Below are 8,260 nucleotides of genomic sequence, written 5' to 3'. Positions count from 1 at the left end.
GGCGTTGCGCGGAGTCGGTTCGTGGTGGTGGGCGGCGGGATCGCGGGAGTCACCTGCGGCGAGAAGGTAAGGGCTCGCGCATGCGCAGGCCCCCAGCCGGCGGAGACCCCGCGCGGGGCGTGAGGTGCTGTCGGCCGCCGGCGCGGGGGAGAGGAGTGGCCGCCGCTGCCGCCATGCTGGCCCCGAACGCCAGCCTAGGGCCACCTCGCTCAGCCCCGGCAGGGGCGGGGGTGTTCTGTCCGCCTCTGAGGCCCCGACTTGACCCTCGGGTTGCTGGAGGAGGCTCTCCGGCCCCACGATGTTAGCTGTCGTTTGGGCGGGTCAGGGCCCGTATGCAGGTGATAAGGCGTATGGGCCCTGCCTAAGTACAGGAGCGGGTTGAGCTCGGCCGGCGGTGCGCGGGGTTAACCGGCCTCCACGGCTGTGGGGACTACTCGGGTCTTTGTGTGTGCTCAGAAGCATTAATGCTTTTAGGGTCAACTTCGGAACTTCAGTAGAAACAGTTCATTAGACTTACATCCTATTTGCATAAGTATTCTCATTTATACGTTAATTACACAAATAGCCTGATACGGGCATATGACAAGAGGATTAAACGTTTGTAACTTGAGAAAGCTGGCATGTTGTATGCTAGTCAGGATGTCGGAAACTTCAAGGAGCACTGCATGTGTTACTCCTCGTAACGATAAAGGATTTTACCGCAGCTAACGTGAAGGCTGCTTTTTTAAAAAAATACTGCTCTGTTTTTATTGGATCCATATTTAGGGCTGTACACCTGTCGAGATCGTCCAATCTCTTCAGCTTTTCATGGGCTCCAACTCTAAATTCGTTCGTTTATTGGTTTTTGGTGTTTTAAAAGTAACAGTAACTGGAGATAATTTTGTACCTATAATGTGGAATAAAGTGGTGTTGTAGTTCAGTGAAGAACATTTTATCTGTCAAAACTACAAAGCAGTATAAAGACTGTTTCAGATGCATCTATTCTCTGGTGATGAAGTGATACTTAATTTCTGGCATATTGTATAAACCACATGCAAACTAAATTATGAAAAATATTGATACTGTTTTCTATCTTTATCAATTGGTTTGTTTCTACTATTTATTTGTTTGAGGGTTTTTTCCTTTTATTCATGGTTAATGCAATATGTGGGTTCTGGTAGTACAGACACTTAAATGATATATTAATATGAGTAATCCCTTAAAAGTTGATTAAGCTTTGCATAATTAAGGCTCTTGAGTATCCTTATATACTTGCAAGAACAAGATTTGGATCAATATATAATATTCCCAGAGAATTTTTCCTGGAAGTGGTTTAGAATGGTATCTAATTGCTATGATCCTGTTTCACAGTACAGTTATTTTCAACATATATTGGATGTCTACAGCCTTTAAATTTGCTATAAAAGGGACTAAAATTTATAGTTTTCTTTAAAATGCTTTCTGCTTTTTTCAGAGTTCAGTCTTTGTTTTCTTCCAAAGCTCATAAAGAGTGCCACTTACTGCTGTGATTCACACCTCTTTTCTTAGGCTCTTTCCTTTCCCTCATCCTTTTTTTTTTTTTTTTTACACAGATCAGATTGATATGTGATGATGGATACTTGCTTCTTTTTCTCAGCTTTTACTACTGCAGGAAGCACAGTTAGCCATGAATAGTAGTGGTCTTCTAGCATACTTTTTGATTCACAAAGTCCATTAAAAGTGGCACTGTGTGTTCTAGAAGTATCCTGTGGTTTGAACTCAGATGGTAGCCAATCACCACGTAGCCAGTTGTTTACTCCCGCCCCCCCATCCCTGGTGAAATAGGGGAGAGATTAAAAAAAATATATTCATAGGTTGAATAAAAAATAAATTAGTAATAGTAACAAAACAACAATAAGTCCAAATGGGTAATACACAATGCAGTTGCTCACTGCCTGGTGACCGGTATGCAGCCTGCCCCCAGCAGCGATCCCGACCACTCCAAAGATCCCGCTGCACCCATCGGAAAATGGAACTGAGAGAGTACATGTCTCCTTTATACACTGAGCATGACATTGCATGCTACGGAATACTCCAGTGACCGATCCCGGCCCGGCCTTCCAGCTGTGCTCCCTCTCAGCCCAAGGAAAGCTAACTCTATCCTGGCTGGAACCAAGACAGTCTCCGCCCTTATTCCATACCATTGGCATCATGCTCAGCTTCCAAATACATTCTAAGGAATCACAATCCCTCTCCTGGGTCTCACAGATATCATTCCCTTTGCCTATGGGCCATCCTTCCAAAATGTTTACTGAGTTCGTTTAGTCCGTAACTTTGGGTTCATCTGTCGTGACAGTCTTTAAGGCTGGAGGAATGAGGTGGAGTTGGCACAGTCTGTGGAGCAGGAGGCTTTGGATGTGTCGGGAAGATGTTGCGAGACACCAATTGCAATAACAGGGTTATTTGACAGATCGATTCATTGTCTATTTCCACCTAAAATCAAACAACCTTGAGGCATACATCAGAGATTGTTAAAATCTCCATCCTTCTGCATTACCCATCAAGTACACCCAGGTCCTTGGGTAAAAGTAATCCCACACGTGGGTTGACCTTTTCCCAAGGCAGGAGACTGTCTTCCCTAGCATATTTTTAATACGTGCTGTGGGGGCTTTATGTAGGAGGTTTGACTGAGCAGGGCCAGCTTGCTTGGTGGATCCTCTGGTATTGAATAATGCACGTACCAGTGTTTGAAAGTTCCACCACCCATTGCTCAGTGTAGATTTTAGCAACCCATTGTATCACTCAGTTTTCCCAGAGGCTGGTGCATGGTAGGGAATTGTCCCGATCCAATTTTGGGAAGGGTTTTTAAATGATCCCAAGAGCGAGATTAAGGTGCTAACAGGGTCAGATGCTGTACAACCTTGTAAGCTTTATTTTGCAAAACAAACCGGTAACAGCAACAGGACAGAAGGAAGAAAGGAAAAGTCAGAATACCTAAGCAAGTAAATAAAAAGGAGAAGCAGCAATACTAATTATCACCACTACAAGTCTAGCGGCATCCTGTTGATCGGCTGGGGTGCAGGCGATGGGGGTGGCTCCTGCAGGCGATGGGGAATGCTGCCACCACGTGTCTAGTGGCAGTCCAGTCCCGGTTCAGGGCAGGGGGGGCATCCGCAGGTGATGGAGAATCCGTTACAGGCGATGGGGGGAAATCTGCTAGGCGGTGGGGAAGGATGCTGCTGGTCCAGTCCCAGTGCAGGCAATGGGGAGAAAGCCAGCAGGCGAAGGCATCGGCAAGTGAGGGAGTTCGGCAGATGAAAGCTTCGGCAGGCAAAAGCGAGAAGGTTTGGCAGGTGAGAGCTTCAGCAGGCCAAAGCTTCGGAGAGTGATATAGCAAAGGCAAGCGAAAAACTACCACAAGTGAGAAGCTTCACCAGAAAGGAGCACACAAACCCTTCTATACAGTCTCCACCACTACTTTGCTTGTTGCCACAAAGCTCATTTGCATATTTGCCACCCCAGTTTCCCCATGTGCCCATGCCCAGATGTCCACAGTCGTCCCTGGGAGGTGGGGGGGCAGCCATTGACACCTTCAGCTTACACATGTCCCCCTTGTCCCCCGGCCCTGCACGCACATGTAGCTTTTCTGGCTCTAGGCAGATTTTGTCCTCCCAGCAAAGGGATGTGGAGGCCTGGCCTATGAAATGGCATGGTGCTGAAACAGACAGCTGCCATCTTACACCACCCTGCAGCTGTGGAAGGGGTGTAATGGTGTGACAGCAATGCCGAAACAAAAAGGCTGACACAGTCCCTTACAGGAAAGTGATATATCCACTCAACACCGTTTTCTTTGACTCAAGTGTCTATCAGGTTGTTTTGGAAATGTGTCCCATTATCTCACTCAGTCCTTTCAGGCATGCCATGCCACCATGAGACTTTCTTTTCCAGGCCTAAAATGGTGTTCTGGGCAGTGGCAAGGGGCATGGCATAAGTTTCCACCCATCCAGTGTCTGCTTCCACCATTGCAAGTGCATAGTGTTTGCCATGCCAAGTTTGTGGGGGCATGTTATAATCAATCTGCCAGGCCTCCCCATATTTATATTTTAACCATTGTCCTCCATACCAAATGGGCTTTACCCGTTTGTCTTGCTTGATCATAGAACATCTCACATTCATAGATTACCTGTGTAATAACATCCATGGTTAAGTCCACATCTCGGTCACCAGCCCATCTCTTGTTGCATCTCTTCCCTGATGGCCTGAGGAGTCATGGGCCCAGAAAGCCATAAATTGTTCACCCTTATGTTGCCAGTCCAGATCTACTTGAGCCACTTTGACCTTAGCAGCCTGATCTGCCTGTTGGTTGTTAACAGCTGGATTCTCTACTTGAGCAGCAATATCTTGCCTTAATTCAGCAGCACAGATGTGTTTGCCTCTCGCTGCCAGTTGCTCTGTTTCCACTGCTGTAACCACCCCCACAGCGCATTTGCCAACATCCATGAGTCAGTATAGAGACAGAGCACTGGCCACTTTTCTCCCTCAGTGATATCCAAGGCAAACTTTCAAGACAGCTTTTAACTCTGCAAACTTGACTCAATCCACCTTCTTCAGCAGCTTCAGTGACCTATTGTGTGGGGCTCCACACAGCTGCCTTCCACCTTCGATGTTTCCCCACAACACAACAGGACCCATCAGTAAACAGGCCACATCATTTCTCATTATCCAGTAGTTTATTATATGGTGGGGCCTCTTCTGTACACGTCACCTCTTTCTCTGGTGCCATTCCAAAATCTTTGCCTTCTGGTCAATTTGTGATCACTTCCAATATTCCCAGATGGCTGGGGCTCCCTGTTCAAGCTCGTTGTGTGATTAATGCGACCCATTTACTCCACGTGCCATCAGTTGCATGATGTGTGGAGGGGACACTCCCTTTGAATATCCAGCTCAGCACTGGAGGAGCTGTGCTTCAGTCCCCATCACCTCTGAAGCAGCTCGGACTCCTTCATATGCTGCCAATATCTCCTTTTCAGTTGGAGTATAGCAGGCCTCAGATCCTCTGTATCCCTGACTCCAAAACCCCAGGGGTTGACCCAGAGACTCCAGGTAGGGCCATTCTTCCCAGCTGCAGTGTAGAGCACATTTTTGACATCTTGTCCTGTCCGAACTGGCCTGAGGGCTACTACATGAACTGTTTCCTGTTTAATTTGTTCAAAATCTTGTCATTGCTCCGGACCCCATGTAAAGTCATTCTTTTTCTGGGTCACTTGATAGAGAGGGCTTACAATCTGAGTAATTTGGAATGTGCAGTCTCCAGAAACCCACATCACCCAAGAAAGCTTGCACTTCCTTTTTGTTAGCTGGTGGGGACATAGCTGTTATTTTATTAATCACCTCCATTGGAATCTGACAACATCCATCTTGCCAGTTTACTCCTAAAAACTGAATCTCTTGTGCAGGTCCCTTGACCTTACTGCACAGCTAGCTCCCTCAGGTATTGAATGCATCTTTCCATAGTGGTCCACTTGTCACGTCCCGCTCCAGCGAGGGGGACAAGTGACTCAGATTCGCAAATCCCCAATTGGAGCGGACAACAAGTCTCCAAGTTCAAGCATTTATTAACTACCTACAATGCACTAATTGAACACATGATATACTGGCTAAGTACAGAGCAAGCTGTGGCAAGCAATATAATATGCTTTACATTTCTTAACAGAAAAAAGGAAAAGAGGGAGATAGAGGGAATGGGGGAGTACAGATCACCGGTCTGGGTTCCTGCGCTGCTCCTGCCGGTGAGGATTCCAGGAGGCAGCTATCTTCTTCGCTGGCATCCGTCGTCTTTGCTTCACTGCTCTCTCCAGACGGCCGGGGGTGGGGGGGGACGGGACAGGAAGAGGGGCAGAGAGCGAGCCCTTTCTTCTCCCCTTTGATTTATACCCACTTTCCTTGGGTCCGTCCCCTAGGTCAACCCACAGACCTACGTATCCCATGTACGGGGAGGGGTAAGGTGTTTCATGGGATGATGTCACTAGCATCATCATGACAGCCCTCGTTAGCATATTGAGGGGTGTCAACTTTAATATGCATTTCGTGGATAATGAAGCAAAGTTCATTCACCGGACACATGGCCCTTGAAATTTGCCCAGGTGCCCCAGGGCAGAGCCGTCCTGTCTCCACAGGGCTCTCTCCCCCAGATACATCGGGCAGCCTTATCAGCTTCGGCCTCCACAGAAAGCACCCTGTGACTCATGGTTTTGTCTTGGGAGTGTTTGAGGCAAATCTTCAATCAGCCTCAACTTTTGCTTTCCCAAGCTGTTTGTCTTAGTTTTTCACAGGCCTGGTTGCTCGGCTCTCACACCACTTACTTGAATGACATACAAAATCTTCCTTGAAGAGATACCTCTCCCTCATATTTGATGGGAGTCGCCTCCAGAGACTGAGATTTTGTGTCTTCTTTCTAATGGCTTTGTCGATGACCCCTTCCCTAGACAGGGATCCCAGCTGCCTGGCCTCCCTACCCTCTGATTCCACGGCCCTGCTATCCCAGCACCTCAGCAGGCAGGTAACGAGTTGCTCACCTGGATGGCAGCTGAAATCTTTTCACAACTCGCTCAGGGATAAGGATCAGGTGACTATCACTAGCTCTGCCTCCTCCTGTTCTTGTGATGAGCCTGGTTCGTCATCACCCTGTACACTGCAAGGGGATTTTCTTGTGTATTCTTCTTATGTATGGGAGCAACTGACACCATCAGTCATAACTAATATAAATCTACCCTCTTTCAGTTTAAAACTCTTACCCCTTGTCCTGTCACTACAGACACTGGTAAAAAGTCTCTCTCTGTCTTATAAGCCCCCTTTGAAAGGCCTCAATAAGGTCTCCCTGGAGCCTTCTCCGGGCTGAACAACCCCAACTCTCTCAGCCTGTCCTCACAGGAAAGGTGCTTCAGCCCCCTCGTCATTTTTGTGGCCTCCTCTGGACCTGCTTGAGCAGGTCTATGTCTGTCTTGTGCTGGTGGCCTCAGAGCTGGATGCAGTACTCCAGGTGGTGTACCTCAGCCTGCTGCACACACTTCTTTTTATGTAGCCCAGGACATAATTTGATATCTGGACTGAAAGTGCACATTGACAGCCCTTATCTGATTTTTCATCAACCAGTATCGCCAAGTCCTCCTCTGCAGGGCTGCTTGCAATCCGTTGATCCCCCAGTCTGTACTGAGACTACTGATTGCCCCAAAGTGCACTTTGTGTGAGGTTCACCATGGGCCCACTCCTCAAGCCTGTCAGGGTCCCTCTGGATGGCATCCCTTCCCTCTAACTGCATCACTCAGTTTGGTATTATCTGTAAACTTGCTGAGAGTGCACTCAATCCCACTATCTGTCATTAGTAAAGATACCGAACATAATCATGTGCTTTCCATAGAGTTCTATAGTTTTTCTGAGGCTTATTAGATAGAGCAGTGTGTTACATGTCAACCTTTTTGCTGTTGTCTGTCAATACAAAGCACACAGCTATACAGTACGTGTGAAACACGTTAGGGATTCATGCTATAAAGTGTGAATTACATGAAGTTTTACATCGCCTTGTTAAATTCATTTATATTTGCCAATGGTATGACCATGTGAATCTCCTTTAAATCAGCAACAAAGTTTGACCCCTCTCACCTTCAGATTACTATGTTAGATTGCTCCTATCTGAGGTACAGGAATACATGTTAGTCCCTTTATAGCTCAGATGGTCATGCACAACATGAAATACGCTTCTTGGTGGCTTATACGACCATTCTGTTCATCTGTAGAATGCTGGTGATGTGGAACACTGTGCTTCAGAGATAAGTGGTTTGTACTTGAAAGAACTCATTTATTTTCTGTGACAGAGCAATGTATATTTGAAATGGGAACTCTTCACTTTGGCATGGGGACTGTAAAAGTCTTGTATTGCTTAGTAGCACCCTGAAGACGACAATCCACTTATTAGTTTATTAAATAACATTTAAAATAGCCAATAGGAATCAGCATGTCTTCTGTCAAAACAAAATCTGTGAACAATTAGTCACTGCTATGCAATAAAAAAAATGTACATGCAGTAACTGGGTGTGTCCAGAAATCACATAGTCTGTTCCTACAGCTGGCCTTCAGAATACTGTGAGAATAGTCTTTTGAGGAGGCATTTATACCATGGCTGTAGTTCTTGAAGATATATTTGTGTGTGAATGAATGAAAATCTTGGGTCTTCAAATTCTGTTCATTTCAGTCATTATGCTTCCATAATCTTAAATAGCGTTTGTCCAATAGAATTCTACAAGAC

At 46.5% G+C, this 8,260-nt stretch overlaps 1 protein-coding gene across 1 annotated transcript in view; it reads left to right on the top strand.

Annotated features, from left to right (window-relative positions):
- The first annotated feature begins 6 nt into the window (after positions 1–6).
- Positions 7–8,260, top strand: part of PYROXD1 (pyridine nucleotide-disulphide oxidoreductase domain 1) — a 26,628-nt gene continuing 18,374 nt past the window's right edge. Inside the window, exon 1 of the mRNA XM_026868117.1 lies at positions 7–66. The gene's annotated coding sequence lies outside the window, so the exon portion shown is untranslated. The remainder of the gene's footprint in view (positions 67–8,260) is intronic.

The sequence above is a fragment of the Athene cunicularia genome, assembly GCF_003259725.1.
Source record: "Athene cunicularia isolate RWA chromosome 1 unlocalized genomic scaffold, athCun1 chr1_part2, whole genome shotgun sequence".
In the NCBI taxonomy this organism is placed as follows: Eukaryota; Metazoa; Chordata; class Aves; order Strigiformes; family Strigidae; genus Athene; species Athene cunicularia.
The sequence above is the reverse complement of the archived record's forward strand: the minus strand, read 5'-3'. Positions and strand labels throughout refer to the sequence as shown.